This window comes from Stegastes partitus, unplaced genomic scaffold (genome assembly GCF_000690725.1).
Source record: "Stegastes partitus isolate 25-593 unplaced genomic scaffold, Stegastes_partitus-1.0.2 Scaffold1079, whole genome shotgun sequence".
NCBI lineage: Eukaryota > Metazoa > Chordata > Actinopteri > Pomacentridae > Stegastes > Stegastes partitus.
In genome coordinates this window covers 194,971-210,262 of record NW_007578810.1, presented here as the reverse complement: position 1 = coordinate 210,262, position 15,292 = coordinate 194,971, and positions in this window count along the sequence as shown.

The window sequence follows — 15,292 nt, the reverse complement described above, 5'->3', positions numbered from 1 at the left end:
GCAGAATTCAACTTCGCCATTTAAAGAGAGAGAGAGAGAGAGAGACAGTAATATTCACATTTTCGTGTTTGCTCTTTGAAAAAAACAAAAAAACAAAACAAAAAAAAAAAGCTTCTTCAGCTTCGCGAGATTCTTAAAGATCATTAAAAACTCGTTCACGTTTGGTTTTGAAACCGTCACAAGAAAAATATTGAAATATGTCTCAACACAATCACAACAAACTAATTTTATTTACTTCTCTTTTTTTTTTTTTGTTTCCTCCATGAATCACTAATGATAGTCGATAAAGTAAAACACCAACACGCTTCTATCTACAGTCGCTCCGCTGGCCTCGCTCCCCGGTACAGAAAGGTGTGAGGGTCTCGTATAAAAGTCGTGTGCAAAAAAAGTTGTTCTCTTAGGTCCCTCTTTGTGGAAAACGAGTATCTACAGAACCCTCTGCAGGACCCACGCCGTGCGTCTGGTTTGATCGGAAACTGCATTCGATGGAAACCTGACGCGCGCGCTATGAAACTAACTTGAGGTATTATTGCACATTGTTCCTGAACTGCGGACCTGGAGTCAGATTTCAGATTTACTCACACGGCTTCTTTTCTTTTTTCTTTGTTCGTGGAATGTCGACAATGCAGTCTGCACAGCTCAACGTCACAGTACGGTCACTGTGGGCTTCATGCATCAGCTGTTAGTTTTCTGCGTAGATAAGTCTGTAAACATCTCAACGGGAGTCGAGTCGAGTCTTACGCTGCGTTCACGTCACGTCAGGCGGGATTGAGGTGCGACTCGGCGGGTTTGGAGTTGTGCTTTTTAGCCGAGCGGCAGCAAAATGTAGTCGAAGCAACCAGATAAAACAAGTGTTTACTGATTTAAATAAACCTTTTACGCTGCAAATCTTATTGTGATGGGCTGCGCTGACGTCACAAAGCTGCATCGACTTAATGTTTTGTGTGATTAAAACTCAAACGTCAGCTTTAGTTGAATTCAAGTTGAATTAAAATGTCGCAATAACTACATTTTACTACTTAAAAATTTGTAAAAATCACTTCTACATAGTACTGTACGACTGGTTTTGTTGAGTCCAAACATATTTTTTTGAAAATTAAAAAAAATAGAAAAATAATAAAGGGACCTGACCTTTTTAAATGATTGTTTGGCAGGATTTTATAAAAATTAAAAATTAAAATAAAAAGTAATTTGCTCGTTTACACGTTTTTAGCTTCTTCTTCTTGTTTTTTTTAGTTGTTTGTCAGGATAAAAACAATCCTTTACTGATTTAGATCAGATATTCAAGGTTGTAAACATTATTCCTGATGGGTTGTGTGGACATTAATTTAACATTGTGCCTAATTTAAACTCCAATTTCTGCATTAATTGAATTTCAGTCGGTATAAATTAAAAGAAATTGGCTTGATAACTACATTTTTATCTTTGCCTTGAGGTCAGATTAACTTATAAACTTGTGTTTAAGCCGCCAGTTATTAAATAATTACTTCTGATTGTCCCGGAAAAACGGATTCCTCTTTATTGAACCCAAACACGATTTTTAGATGAAATCAAGTTGCTGCTACTCTATTAAATGCACGTTTGGGAGAATGAATAAAACAAATAAATAAATGCTAATTCACTGATTTAGATAAACTATTTAATTCAGAAACATTATTTTTTGTCAGCTGTGCACAATAATGTTGCATCAACTTAATATTAAGTGTAATTTAAACTTACATTTCTGCATTAGCTGATTTAAAACTAAATTCAAAGAATAAAATTGGCTTAATAACCAAATTTTTCAATTTTCCAATTAAAAAAGTTGTAAAAATTCACTGATGCGTGTCATTTAAAGTCAATTTTCTGCGTTTTGCTGATTTAAAAATGAATAAAAGTTGACGTAACTTAATGAAATTGGCTTCATTGGCTTCTTAACACTGGAGCGACATCATTTTTCCAATTTTCTAACAATAAAAACTGGTAGTTAAGTGCACAACATTTAAAAATTCCTTTCAAATGACGTGGAAATATTAGCTGGACAAACTTGTTTTTTTTTTACTGGTCAATTAAAACGGTGCTGCCAGTCGCTAAGTAATTAAAAAATGTCTTTAATTGAAGAGGAAAAGCTAATTCTCCAAACCCAGCGTAGTTTGTTGGTGGAAAATAAGTTTATAAGAAATTGTCCGAACTCAAAGAGACTGACGCAAAAATGATTTCTTAGAGTCCAGTTGCTGCTTTTCATTTGGTCTAATTTCATCCCAAAACCAAGATAATTGGAGGAAAAAATATTAAAGTAGAATTGGGTAGATTACCAGTAGCAATGGCGTTGCCACTGTTTCTGTTTCTTTGGTTCTTTCCACCATGTTTTCCAATCAGCTGATCGAAAATGACGTGAATGCGGCGTAACGTCCGACCCGAAACACTCCGGCAGCTGATCTCAAACCCTCCATTTTGAATTGTTCCCCGTCTCCGATCAACGCCGAGCAAGTTGATCGGGTTGTTTTCTTTTTAGCATTTTAGTTAGAAAAGCTCCCACCGATTGTAATTGTAAACAGTTTCTATGTAAACAAAAACAAAACAAAACAAAAAAACCCTCTCAGGATTTGGTATCAAATCTCAGTGTCTGCATTGCTACAGTTTTCTGTGTAAAAGCAGGTGTGTGTGTGACTTATCGTTAGTGCACAGCCAGGTACGTCACGCAGAACAGTATTGCTCCCCGAAACCCACGTTTTTTGTTTTTTTTGTTTTTGTTTTTTGTAAATTTCATCGAAGAGTCAGTGAAATAAACGTCGCGTAAGATGTTAGCGTGAAAACACATGACGCAAACACGCACGCTTGCTCGGCGGACGCTCGCCGTCGCAGGCGTCATGCACTGACACACACACGGTTAGTCCAGAGTGCTGTACAGTGGCCACACACCCACACATAAAGCTATCAGTTGAGGTGATGTACAGCAATGACAGTGGTTACCGCTCTCATTCACAACAGGACCAACACGACATATACGGCGTAAAATCCTCGCGTTCGCCGCCGTCGGGAGGGATGGATATCAGCGTCATCTTTGTTGAACTGGACCCTGATCTTCATGTGCTGACACCCGAAGGCCCTGAAATGCACTATAGCATCCACACAGAAGTCTGCGTTGACGTGATTAAATGGAAATTGTTTTGTACGAGATGTCCGAATCCGATCTCAAAAATAGGGATTGGAACCAATTTAGGCCTTTTTTTTAAAAAGTGGCCCGGATTCTTTGTTGTCGTTTTCAAAATCAATCGATAATAGATTAATCAATAATACGATTTGTCCTGTGCTGATGTTGACATTTTAGTCAATAGACACATAATAGGAACTGCTAAGTTGGTTTTGTTACGTAAAACGCTAGAACATATGGATTGAGGTCATTAGGCGTCACATCTTTGTCATGGTGCCCGTTGCTAGCTAAACCCCCACAATCTCTCCAACATGTAGTCCGAGTGTTGGCCTCCTCTGGTCGCTACAGTATCAAACAGTGAGAGGCTCCCCCTGGTGGAACAACCAGGTGTTACAGCTGATCTACGATACATTTACTGACATGCATGTAGAGAATACAGGTTTTTAAACCCGGCCGTCTCCATGCTATGTTTCAGACGGAGCTTTACAACAAGTTTCCTGACCACCTACACAGTCTGAATGCAGAAATGCAGTTTTGTTTTTTTTTTTCTTATTGCATTGCAGAGCTGTTTAGTTGTCAAGCATGTACACCGGATTGATTTTAATAAGTTTACTTGAGACTCTGTATCAGCAGATACTAAATATTAGGCGACGTCAATCGGATCGGTGCATCCCTGAAATGAACCTTCGCAAACCAGATTAACTGATGTCGTGGAATTGCCCGTAAACGGCACGCCACTTCTTGGACACTTTGCGTGTAATTTATACGCCTTTTCAGCTTTTGGTGTGTAACTTTTATGCTGTTTAAATAACACATGACATGGTTAAGGTGAAGGTGAGGGTCATGTATTCTGGTAAAAACGTGCATTTTCACGATACCAGAGTGTCTACGAGGTAGCTACGTAGATGCACAGAACGCAATGTGAGCTTGACTTAGAATGGGCTTTAGTACGCGTTTAGTCTCGCTTATCACTAGGACTGGAAGTAGCTCCTTTATAAAAGGGGGCGGAATCCAATTTCCAACTGTTCCAAAGCAGTCCGAATTTCATGTTGTATCGAACAAATGTAGAGCCAGTTTGCGATGACAGAGTTGGCATGCCTAGGTGTTCGCCCTTATCAGCTGACCCCTGCTTTCTCAATTTTGTTTAGAATTTTGTTTTGACATCAACATATTTTCTGACCAGTGATGTCGGGGTAAGGGCCTCTAGTTTGAAAGAACCAGAAGGAGGTATGGTGCCTCCTTGACTCCTTCCTTTGGAGGTTTTGCGGACATACCCAACTGGAAGGAGACTCCTGATAGACCCAGAACTTGCTAGTGGAGCTACATATCTCATCTGGCCTGAGAACGCCTTGAGATGAACCAGGAGGAGCTGGGAAACTAGTCTGGAATGACCTGCTCAGTGATCTGACTGTGTTTGAGTGACAGCAAATGGATGGATGTAAATGTAAAGAACCCAAGGTAGGCGTACATTTAAATTCCCATGGAGGGGGGGACAAAACTGTTTGTTTCTGTTCGACAGCTTTGAAGTTGTTGCGGGACTTTTGGTTGACTTTTCTCTCTTTAAACAAATCTAGGTTAAATACGCTGCCTTCCTCTGCTTTCAGTCTTTGTGCTATATGAGCCTGAATGTCTTTCTCGCATTGATGAAACTGATATCCATCTACTCCTCAGACTCTAGGAAAAGACAGAACCAGAAGATTTGCTAAAATGTCGCATTGTTAGCTCAACACCACGCGCACTCACACACAGAGTTATTTAGACACCGTGTCCATGCAGTTAGACGGTGGTGACCGTCAGCAGGGAGCTGGGACACAACATGTCCTCCTGGTTGTCCAGCCTGGTCCCATGAGTCAGCAGCTCCTCTACCGTCGTCCAGTCATCCAGCAGCTTTCTGTTCCTCAATCGACTCAGCTTCCTCTGACTCAGCTCCAGCACCGTGTGGCACCGCCCCTCTGCAAACGCTCCCACTCCTCTGCTGTCCAGTACGCCTCCATCTCCGATGGAGGGTCCCCCTCCGGCAACGATCGCTCCCCTGCTGATGGCGTCTCGTACGGACACTCCTCTGGCCTGAAGCTGCTGCTGCTGCTGCTGCTGCCTCTGCTCGCGGGCCAGCAAGAAGTGCTCCCTCCTCTCCGTCCGACTCCAGTACCGACCCATCAGCATGTCGGTGTTGGTCTCTTCATCGGTGCTCATCCCACTGCGTTCGTCCGCCAGCTGGGACGCCCTGTCTCTGAGCAGCTGGTTCCTGGAGACCCGTGAGGTTGTGTTGGGTTTAGAGCTCGGAGTAAGTTTCGGCTGCAGACCAGAACTTGGATTGGGGCTTGACATCACGTTCATTGGTCCTGTATTTGCATCCCATCCAGAGGCAGCATTGCCAACGACCGTGTGGCCCTCCAAAGTGCTGTAGAGACCTCGACCTCCTGCACCTCCGTGGGACTGACGGGTGGCCGGTTTGGGCCAGGTGTCGTTGACGTCTCCGGCCTGAGGAGGGTGGATCAGGCTCTGGAGGTGCTGCTGCTCTCGGACTATGCTCCTCTCCAGCTCCTGCTGCCTCTCTCTCTCCATCTCCTCCTGAATCTGTGACTCCCTTTCCCTCTCCAGCTCCTTCTCCTTTTGCATTTGCCTCTTTTGCTCCAGCTCCCTCTCCATCTCTCTGTCCCTTTCTGTCATCATGGGATCAGGCATCAGGCCTCTTTCTTGCGAGTGCCACCAGTCATGGTGAGGGATCTGGCCGTTGGAGTTGTTGTCGTAGCATCGCTCGTGGGGGTTGACGCCTCTGATGTGCCCCAGAGCGGTAGGGTGCTGCTGGGGCGGGAGGGCCATGCCTGCCGGGTGGGACGCCATCACACCTGCCACCAGCTCAGCTTCCTCCGGCAGACCTGGCGGCAGGACGTTATGCGGCGCGACGCCTCCGCAGTGGTGCAGGGTTGCAGCGCAGTAGGAGGGCGAGGCTGGGTGGCTGGCCCGGCGTCGGTACTCCTGCGCAGGAGGGCGATGGTGCAGTGTCCGACTTCGCCTCAGCATCCCCACCGAGTTTGAGCCCTGGTGGTGCTGCTGCTGCTGCTGCATGGGCACCAGCGTCCTCCGGTGGCTGGAGGGGGTGCTGCAGGTGGAGAGGACCGGGCCGGGCATCCGGGACACTCCAGCGTGGGCGTGGGACGGGTTGAAGAGGGCTCCGCTGCTGGAGCTGTGGCGGTTCAGACAGGGCCGGTCGGCCTTGTGGAACTGGACGGACGAAACCCTGAACGTACAAAGAATAGAATCAACAAACGGGACACAGATGTTCAGAAGTCGGGGGAGGTTTCATGAAGGCACATTTCTGTCCCGCAAATGAATTAACTTTAGAATGATGTTTAGCTTACTGCAAAGTTTAATTTGTTACGTATTCTTGGTACACATGACTGTCTGTATCTGGCTATATGTTTGCAGTAATTTACTACATTAGCAGGTCTTTGTGAAATTGTTCCCGAGATGCTGTACTCTAATTACCTGAAGAGTCCTCGGGGTGGGAGGTCCATGACCGGCCCCACGGCCTCCTCCATGCCGAGCTGCAGGCGCTGACACTGGGGCTGCATGGTCAGGGCCTCCGGTATGGCCTCCAGCAGCTCGCGGTGGCTCTTGGGGCAGCTGTCCCGTCGTTCCCGCCTCTCGCAGGCCTCGCCCTGGTGCTGCAGCCGGGCGTTGTACAGCCGCATCCGCTTCTCCAGCAGCCTCTGGAAGTGCCTGAACTCGCCGGTGCTCACACTGTAGAAGCCCGAGTCGCTGAGCTCCGAAGAGATGAAGGACTCGGACGAAGGAGAGCCGCCGCCCCCAAAGCCGCCGCAGCCGCCCGGTGCCAGCGCCCCGTGGGAGTGGCAGTCCTCCAGGCCTCCCTCCTCGGTCTCCAGCCCCGAGAGGTCGCCCTGGTGGATGGAGCCATCGGTCCAGCCCAGACCACTGTCCAGCTCGTGGTGGAGGGGCAGGAACCCCATCGGCTTCTCCAGCATGAAGTCCTCGTCATCGGTCTAAAACACGATGGTCCCAATCGTTTACATCATTACACACCTTCTTTTAGCTGTGATTTTTTTGCAACGATCGACTGTTATTTTACAGACTTCCCCCGTTTTGTCAAATTACAGATACTAGCTAGTAAAATCATAGAAGAAAGGTTTTACATTAGACGTTAGCTTTAAAAGAAAAAAACAACAACTGTAAATAATGTCCACATCAAAAATCTGTTTTCCTACAAATAGTAATTTTTTTACAACATTAAACCATAAAATTACATATTTTTTTTACTATATGTAAATCAGATAATTATTTTACAGATATTTTTTTGTTATTTACAATTTTTATACATTGTAATATTCTACCATTTTAAAATGGTATTTTTACAGTATATATTTTTTAATTTTTAGAATGTGTTCATTGTTGGTTTGGTTGGGTTTGATGACAACAAAAACATGTTGCACATCACCAGACATGAGTTTTGAACAAAAAGATGAAGGTTTGTGTAGTTCAAGGTACCTGACTGTGGCAGGCGTTTGGTTCTTCTAAGTTCGCGTTGCAGCATCCCATCAGGCAGTTCTGCCCCTTCGGTCGTCGACCCGTCAGCTCCAGATCCTGAAGAATTCAGGTTGTGAAGCAAAGAAAATAAGAAACGATGCAAAGCTAATTAAAACTGAAATAAATTGAGTTAGTGTAAGAAAGCACCTACGCGTTCTATGTGTTTATGTGCTCAACAGGCTGAATATAAAGATTTAGGCAGAATGTATGGTTTTAAGCATAACTTCACCTGGTGGCCGATGTCCACGGTGTCCCGTGGGGAGCTGGACAGGTAACTGTAGCGACCTCCATCACAGTGATCTTGTGGCAGAGACAGGTGGCTGTAATAATGTCTGAGACAGATGACAAGAGCACTGAATTTAGACATTTTTTAGAGTTTTTTAGAAACACTGGCAGCAAACAAAATGAAAGTATCATCAATCACAAGATGAAAGTGAAAATCATCATCCTCATCATGTTGTCTTAGTGTATGCACCTGTCTTGGTAGGAGGGGCTAGAGGTGTTAAGCCCCGGCCCCAGCATCGGGAGTGGCAGGTTCAGGTGCTGCAGGTTGAGGGGGAGGGGCTCCCAGGACGCCCTGTCTGCCTCTGTGCCACGCCCCCTCTGGCCCCCTTTGATCTGCAAGGTGATTGGTCGCTGACTGGCCGCCAGGATCCTCAGAGCGTCCCGCTGGCTCAGGTGTGCGAGACTCCGCCCACTCATCTGAGACGGAGAAGAGGTGTGACGTTAGCAAACAGCGGATCGTCTCGTCATTATTACTAGTAGCTGAGTACGAGTACTACTAGCATTCATAGTGTACATGACATGTTATCATCTTCACCAGTTTTTCTTCAGTAATTTTCAAACATGACATCTGTTTGAGTAACGTTCTGTCGACCACAAAGAGACACAAAGTGGCACAAAACAACCACAAAGAAACAGAAATTGACCATTAAACAAAGAGAAACAAAATGGCCACTGAAAGTTACAGAACAACCATAAAGAGACACAAAGTGACCACAAAGAAACAAAAATTGAGCACTAAAAAGATACAAAAGAGACATAAAATGAAGACAAAAAGATACAAAACAACCACAAAAAGTTACAAAACAAATCTGAGAATAGAGCAGGGCTTTCAATTGGACGTAAAACAACCAACAACATGAAACAATCAGGTGTTTAATAAACTTAGACGAAGAGGAACAAGTCTTACAAACAGCTGAAAGCAACAGACTTGACTTCAGCTCCTGTTAATTTATGTTTAGACTTGCATCGTCTTGAAATTGAAATGCTATTCAGTTACCGTCGTGGGTCTCAAAGGTCTCAAACATGAAAAACAAAACCAGTTTTCTTAAGACAAGTTAGAATCAGTTCAACCTCATGTAGTAAAATACCTGGATTCTAGTCAAGTCGAACAAAACCAGACTCTCCACACCAGAGACCGTTGGTTTCTGTTTGACAAGATGCTGCTTTTTATTCGGCGCTGCATAGAACACTAGTTGTGATGTGTTTCAGCTCCAAACGCCACAAACACGGTTGATTTCTCCATGACTGTGTAGATCCTGGTTTTCTTCTTAAGAGGCCGTTTCGGTGTCTGTAGCTTTAAATGCTGCTGAGCTGCTGCTGGCTCCGCCCCCTTCAGGAAGAACACTCCCTCTGGTTGTGTCCGAAATCATCCACTCGCTCCCTACCTCCTATCTGGGGACCACTACGTAGTGAACTATGTAGGGAGCACCTCGGCAAGCTAACATTTTGGACACTACTCAAGCTATTAATTACGTCAAATGCCAGCCACGATTTTTACGATTTTACCTTTCGACAGTATAGCCCGCTATACCGGGCTGCTGTTACGACTCCAGGTATAGCGGCTCCGGTACGTGGCGACTTTCTGTTCCATTCATTTTGATCGTCTGTCGGTGGGAATCCCCGCATGTGAACAAGAGATTCAGTCACGAAATAAATTATGCAAACGAAGTAAAATGACGTCGCTTGACCCCAAAAATCACCAGAAAACGGGATGTTTGCTACCTCGTTTTCGAACGACTTTGGCTGATGTCTCACCAAATAGGAACTGATAAATAATTGCATATATCACTGGTAATTATGACGTTTATCTTTACCTTTTCACACTTGTATTTCCTCTGTATGCACATGACATGAGTAAACTTCCAGACATATTTAACCGTCAACTTGTCTACTTCTGATTGATACCAGATGTGTAACGATGTGACGTCTGCTTAAGGATTTATGAGCGATTAATCAAAACCATATCTGCTCATGAGTTTCAAGCAAAATTACTGAGTGCTGAAGGGGTTTATTGCACAGCCAAGAAACGGGTAAAATAACATTTAACAAAACATAAATGGGAAATTGCTGACATTTTAATGACAAGCTTCCGCGCTCTTGTTCATCTAGTTTCCTTTTGTGCAATGCATGATGGTCCATAATGCTCTAGCCTCGTGACCATCAGCTGTACGCTACTGTTCACGGTGCATTGTGGGATATTTTGGGTGCACTATACAGGGTGGAACAGCTGTAACCTACATAGATCACTATGTTGGGTATAGGGGGTGATTTCGGAAACAGGACTTTATATCTTTTAATAGCCAACTCATGGTTTCGGTGTCGATGCAGATGAAGCTCTGTTTAGTCTGCAGTATGTTGGTCTGCTACGCAACCGGCTGAACTTAGTTTTATATGGAACACAGATTACGCTGTACCACTGTATCTGTGATTGTTCCTGAGATGTGTGGGTCACTAAAACTTCTGGAGAACTTAGGATTTCCTATTGTGTTTGGGCTCCGTTCACGAAAAGTCTTGTCATTCCTAAACTTTTAATGATAAGAACGCAGATGCAGAAAGCGTGACTTTGCCATAACTTTCCCTCTGAGGATCATTTCACGTGGAAATATCTGTGAATTCTCCGCCCAGACGTTGTTTTTTTCTTTTTTTAAAATCCTGTGTTTTGTGAGTTTGTCGGACGATGTTATAAAATCCATGTTTTAGTGGCAGAGAAGCAGCAGCTCGGAAACCAAGTGACTGCTGGCTAACATGTCGTCTGAATGGGTTTCAGTGTTCGTTCTGCAGAAACAGAAAAATCTATAAATCAAAACAACTCTATTGGGATTTCAGCTGATATTAAAATACAGTTTATGTGAGCACAGAGAGCAGGAGAGAAGTTACTAGATAGAAACAGCAGCAACACACCCCGTCCTCATTTACTGGTTTAAATTAAAGTGATTGGAGCAGACCACCAAAGCTAACGTTAGCCACATTCACTGCACAACATGCTAACACTCAGGATTCCCCTATTCTTGTGGGGACATCACCATCGCTAACAACAGTAATCCGCTGGGTGTTCAGTTCATCAGATGCTGGCAGCGCATTAAGACTCTCGTGTTCACTCTAACAGCAGAACATCTGGTGAGTTTTGCTCCGACATTTTAGAGGTCAGCAGAAGCAGCTGTAGAGAGTAAATAAACCTGGTGAGGCAGCTGCTCATCCTGATTGGTTGACCTGAAAGCAGCGAGGGGGCGGGGCTATGCTGGATCCTCAGTTTCTACATAGAAACTGGATAAAAGCCTTACTGACTTTTAAAGCTGGGAGGCTTTTTTAGTTGAGCTTGAGTTCATCCAATGACAAGAACATGTAGAGTTTTGGAAGTCCAAGCAGCTAACAGTGAGAACATCTGAGCTCCTGCTGCAGGATTCTATTTTCCTCTCTCATGAAAACTTTATGGAGGCTTGAATCGCTGCCCGTGCATCGTGGGAAAAAAACACCATCCGTCGACACTGAATTCTAGTTGCTGCCATTTTAACAACACCTTTTTTTTTTTTTTCGTTTTACACACCACACACTGGAAACAGCTGGTCCATGTTACGCAAACTCTGGGTTTCACACGACGCGACACGCAGACGGTCGACTTGTGCCGATTTAAATCCAACGTGAAAAATGTGGACACGGTGTTCCTGGTCGCACTAAAGGGTTAACACCTACGAGCAACGCACACATGCACGCACGCACACACACACATGCACACACACACACACACACAGCAGCTCAAGCAGCCTTCGAATTAGATGCACGGACAGTATTGTTAACTCCAGCACATCATCATCATCATCATCAGCATCATCTTCATCACAACCATGAGTCACCCTCTGCTACATCCAGCCGCGCTCACGCAGCAGGAGCCGAGCAGCACAAAATGGCACCTGAGCGTTTGTGCAGAACAGCAGAGCGAGGAGATGGAGATGACGAACATCAGCCACGTTCTGGTGCACACAGAGCAAATAAATAAATAAAAACCTCGACGCCTCTGCAAGAACCAGAGATTAAAACCTGGATTCAGATTCAGGAGGAACCCACGATGATGCCCCCTCCCCTCCTTTTTTTTTTTTTCTTTTAGCATCTCCATCAACATCTTCACACATAACACACAAGCAGCATCTCCCGGGTTCTCACCGTTTGGTCGCCCATCCACGGTCCGGAGAGCCAGCAGCCCATCGTCACGGCAACAGAGGACAGCTGCCCGGGATGCTGTGAAAATCAACGACGCTGCTGCTTCCTTCAGCAGATCTCCTCCTCCTCCTCCTCCTCCTCCTCACAGCCTCTCTCCTCTCTGAAGCCTTTCACTATCACTCTCTCCTCAGCATCCGTCCTCCTCCTCCTCCTCCTCGTGAATCCTTCTTTCTTTCTTTCTTTCTATCTTTCTTGCGTTTTCTGTCCGATCCTTCTGTTTCTACCCTCGACCCTCCCCTTCCTCCACAGCTCCAGGTTTCAGCATCCTGCACACACAACACACACTCTCACACACACACACACTTGCATGCAGCGCTGCAAACAGGAGAAGATGCGCAGGCTGACACGGTGGGATGGAGAAGGGAAACACGCAGACACACAGCCAGGACGCCGCCTGATTGGCCGCCTTTCAGGGCTCCTCGGCCAATCAGACGCGGCGTTGTCCCCGCGGACGTCTTCCTCTGTGGCTGAAGCTTCTGCTGCAGCAGCCGAGGAAACACACCATCCATCTTCTAGCTGCTCAGCCAGGATCCCCCGGCAGGTGCATGCTGGGAGATGTAGTGCATCCGGGCGTACACTGGATTTTAAAAAAAAGAGGACATTTATAACAGTTTTTAACTAATAAATCACAGACGTTAATTAATTAAATCACAAAAAAATGTGAATTCAAACATTAACCCGAAATAACAAAACGGCAAAACTACAAGTAAAATCCACCTTTAAAAGAAAAACAGTATTTGTATCTGTATTTTTATAAATAGTATTTTCATCTCATGCAGTGTTAGACCACATACAGACGACTATATTTAAATCAGATAAAACATCATTATGTGACAGATATTTACCTGCAGTTGAAAGAAATACGTATCATGAGGATTGAATAGAATAAATGCAAATTTGTATATTTGTTTATAACACATACTACCCAATAAAACAAGCACTGCAAATGAACTTTAAAAAACAAAAAAACATATATTATTATAGAATTATTCCCCTTTTTTTAAAACAGATTTTTAAAGAATTTTTGAAATATACAAAAATATTCATAAAATGGACATTTAATTTTAGCCGTCTACTCTAATATAAAATAGGTAGTTTCCCTTTTTGCACTTTCCCCCCAAAAAAGTATAATTTTAAAGAGTTTTTCCCTCTTTTTTTTTTTTTACAGATTTTTTCCAGAATTTTTGAAATACACAAAAATATCAATAAAATAAACATTTAATTCTAGCCATCTATTCAAATATTATAAATAGGCAGTTTAATTGATTTCACACATGTAAACATAAAAAAAAGTTAAAGATTGCGCATGATTTAAAAAAAAATAAAATTTATTTTTTTATTAAAATAAAAAAGAACTAAGAGTGGAAGTATCATGTAATTTTATTAGATGTTTATTTTCTCTTATGTTATTTTTTTTTTTGTCCCTCTAGCTGCTGGAATATTAACATTTTTTTTGTCCATCTTTATTTTTACAGGTATGTACTTCTCAGGAGATTTAACTCGTGAGTTGCAGACTCTGAACCCGGTGACTCCCAGAAGGCTTCAACCTGTCAATAAAACATCCCGGCGCCGGGAGCGTCCTCCGCTGAGGTACCGAGTGGAGCTCAGGCTCTGATTGGCCGACGGCGTCTCCCGGGAGGAAAAAAAAGAAAATCTGCACAGAGTCAGAAAACATCCACCATCCTGCCGCTCTCTGCAGTAAAACACACACACACATGTACGTCGGCTTCATCTCGTCTGATTCATTCCCGCTGACCCTGCTCTGACTGCTCGGTCGTTATGGCAACCGGCTGGCCTGCCAAATATGTGCTGCTTTGTTAATTCCTGAGAGCTGAAAGTGTGCAAGAGGAGAGCTGCAAACTGGTTTCACTGGTGGTGCAGATGTTGGTGAGGAGGAGGAGGATGCTGCTGCTGCTGAGGATGATGATGATGATGATGATGATGACGGGTGCATCTGGATGCCTGTCGCTGCCATTTCTGCGCTGAAGTACGGAGGCGGAGAGCGAGAGCGAGCGAGCATGTGTCAGAGTCGGCCTCAGCTGCGACACACAGACCTGTCTGTGGCTAAAAATGGAAAACACACTTGCTGTTGCTGAGAAGCCACAAGAAGCTACTACAGGAGGAGGCTGTCCACGCAGGGATCCACACGAGCATCCTGCGGCCCTTCAACACGGCGGAAACAGATCATGCACCGACACAGCTGGGTTTCATTTAAGGTTCCTGATTTCTGTAAATGAATTTCCACACGAGAAGGTTCACAGCTTCTGTCCAAAACCCAGAAAAGAGAGCAGAAGCGCTGATAAAATCCTCGTCTTGGTCTTAAATCTTCAGACTTGAAGGTCTGAAGGCGCACTTGGTCTCGTGTCGCAGAAGCAAAGTAAAGTCAGTGCCTCCTGGTTTCGTCAAACTGTTGCCCCTTAACGAACCAAGACCGAGACTGGTTTGGTCCCTCAAGACACAACATGAGGCCTCGTCTCACTTTGGCCTCAAACAAGAGCAAGAGGATCGACAAACCTTCACACAATAGAGAAACACTAATATATGGTTAATATGTGAAGGATGGAGAAGAATGACGTGTCAGCAGTAGAATCCACCAGAACCAAAAGGTTAGATTAGAAAACAAAATGAAGCCTTACAGAGAAACCAAGGCTTAAATTTCATAGAATTCAGTCCCACTAATCTCTGATTAATTCCTAATTTCACGTTAGTAAACTGTAAAATAAATAAATAAATAAATAGAAATATTAATATAAAAGTTTTTAAGTTATTCCCATATTTTTGAAATATGCAAAAATAAATTCAAAAAAATTCAAAAATAGACTTAATTTACATGTCTATTAAATTGTTCAAATACATTTGCAAATTTATCATAATGTTTCCTTTTTATTTCATAGATGAAACCATTAAATTCAGCTTTAACAGCCTAAATAAATTTCTAAAATTAGATATAATCAGTGAAAAATAACAGAATAAGAAGTAGTTTTCCACTGATTTGTCTGTTCAATAAGGGATCTTGTATCTTGTAAAATCTTCACACGACAGAACGCGGTTAATATGAGGTAGAAAATAAAATGTCGTCAAATATAGTAAAACCAAAAAATTAGATAAGAACAT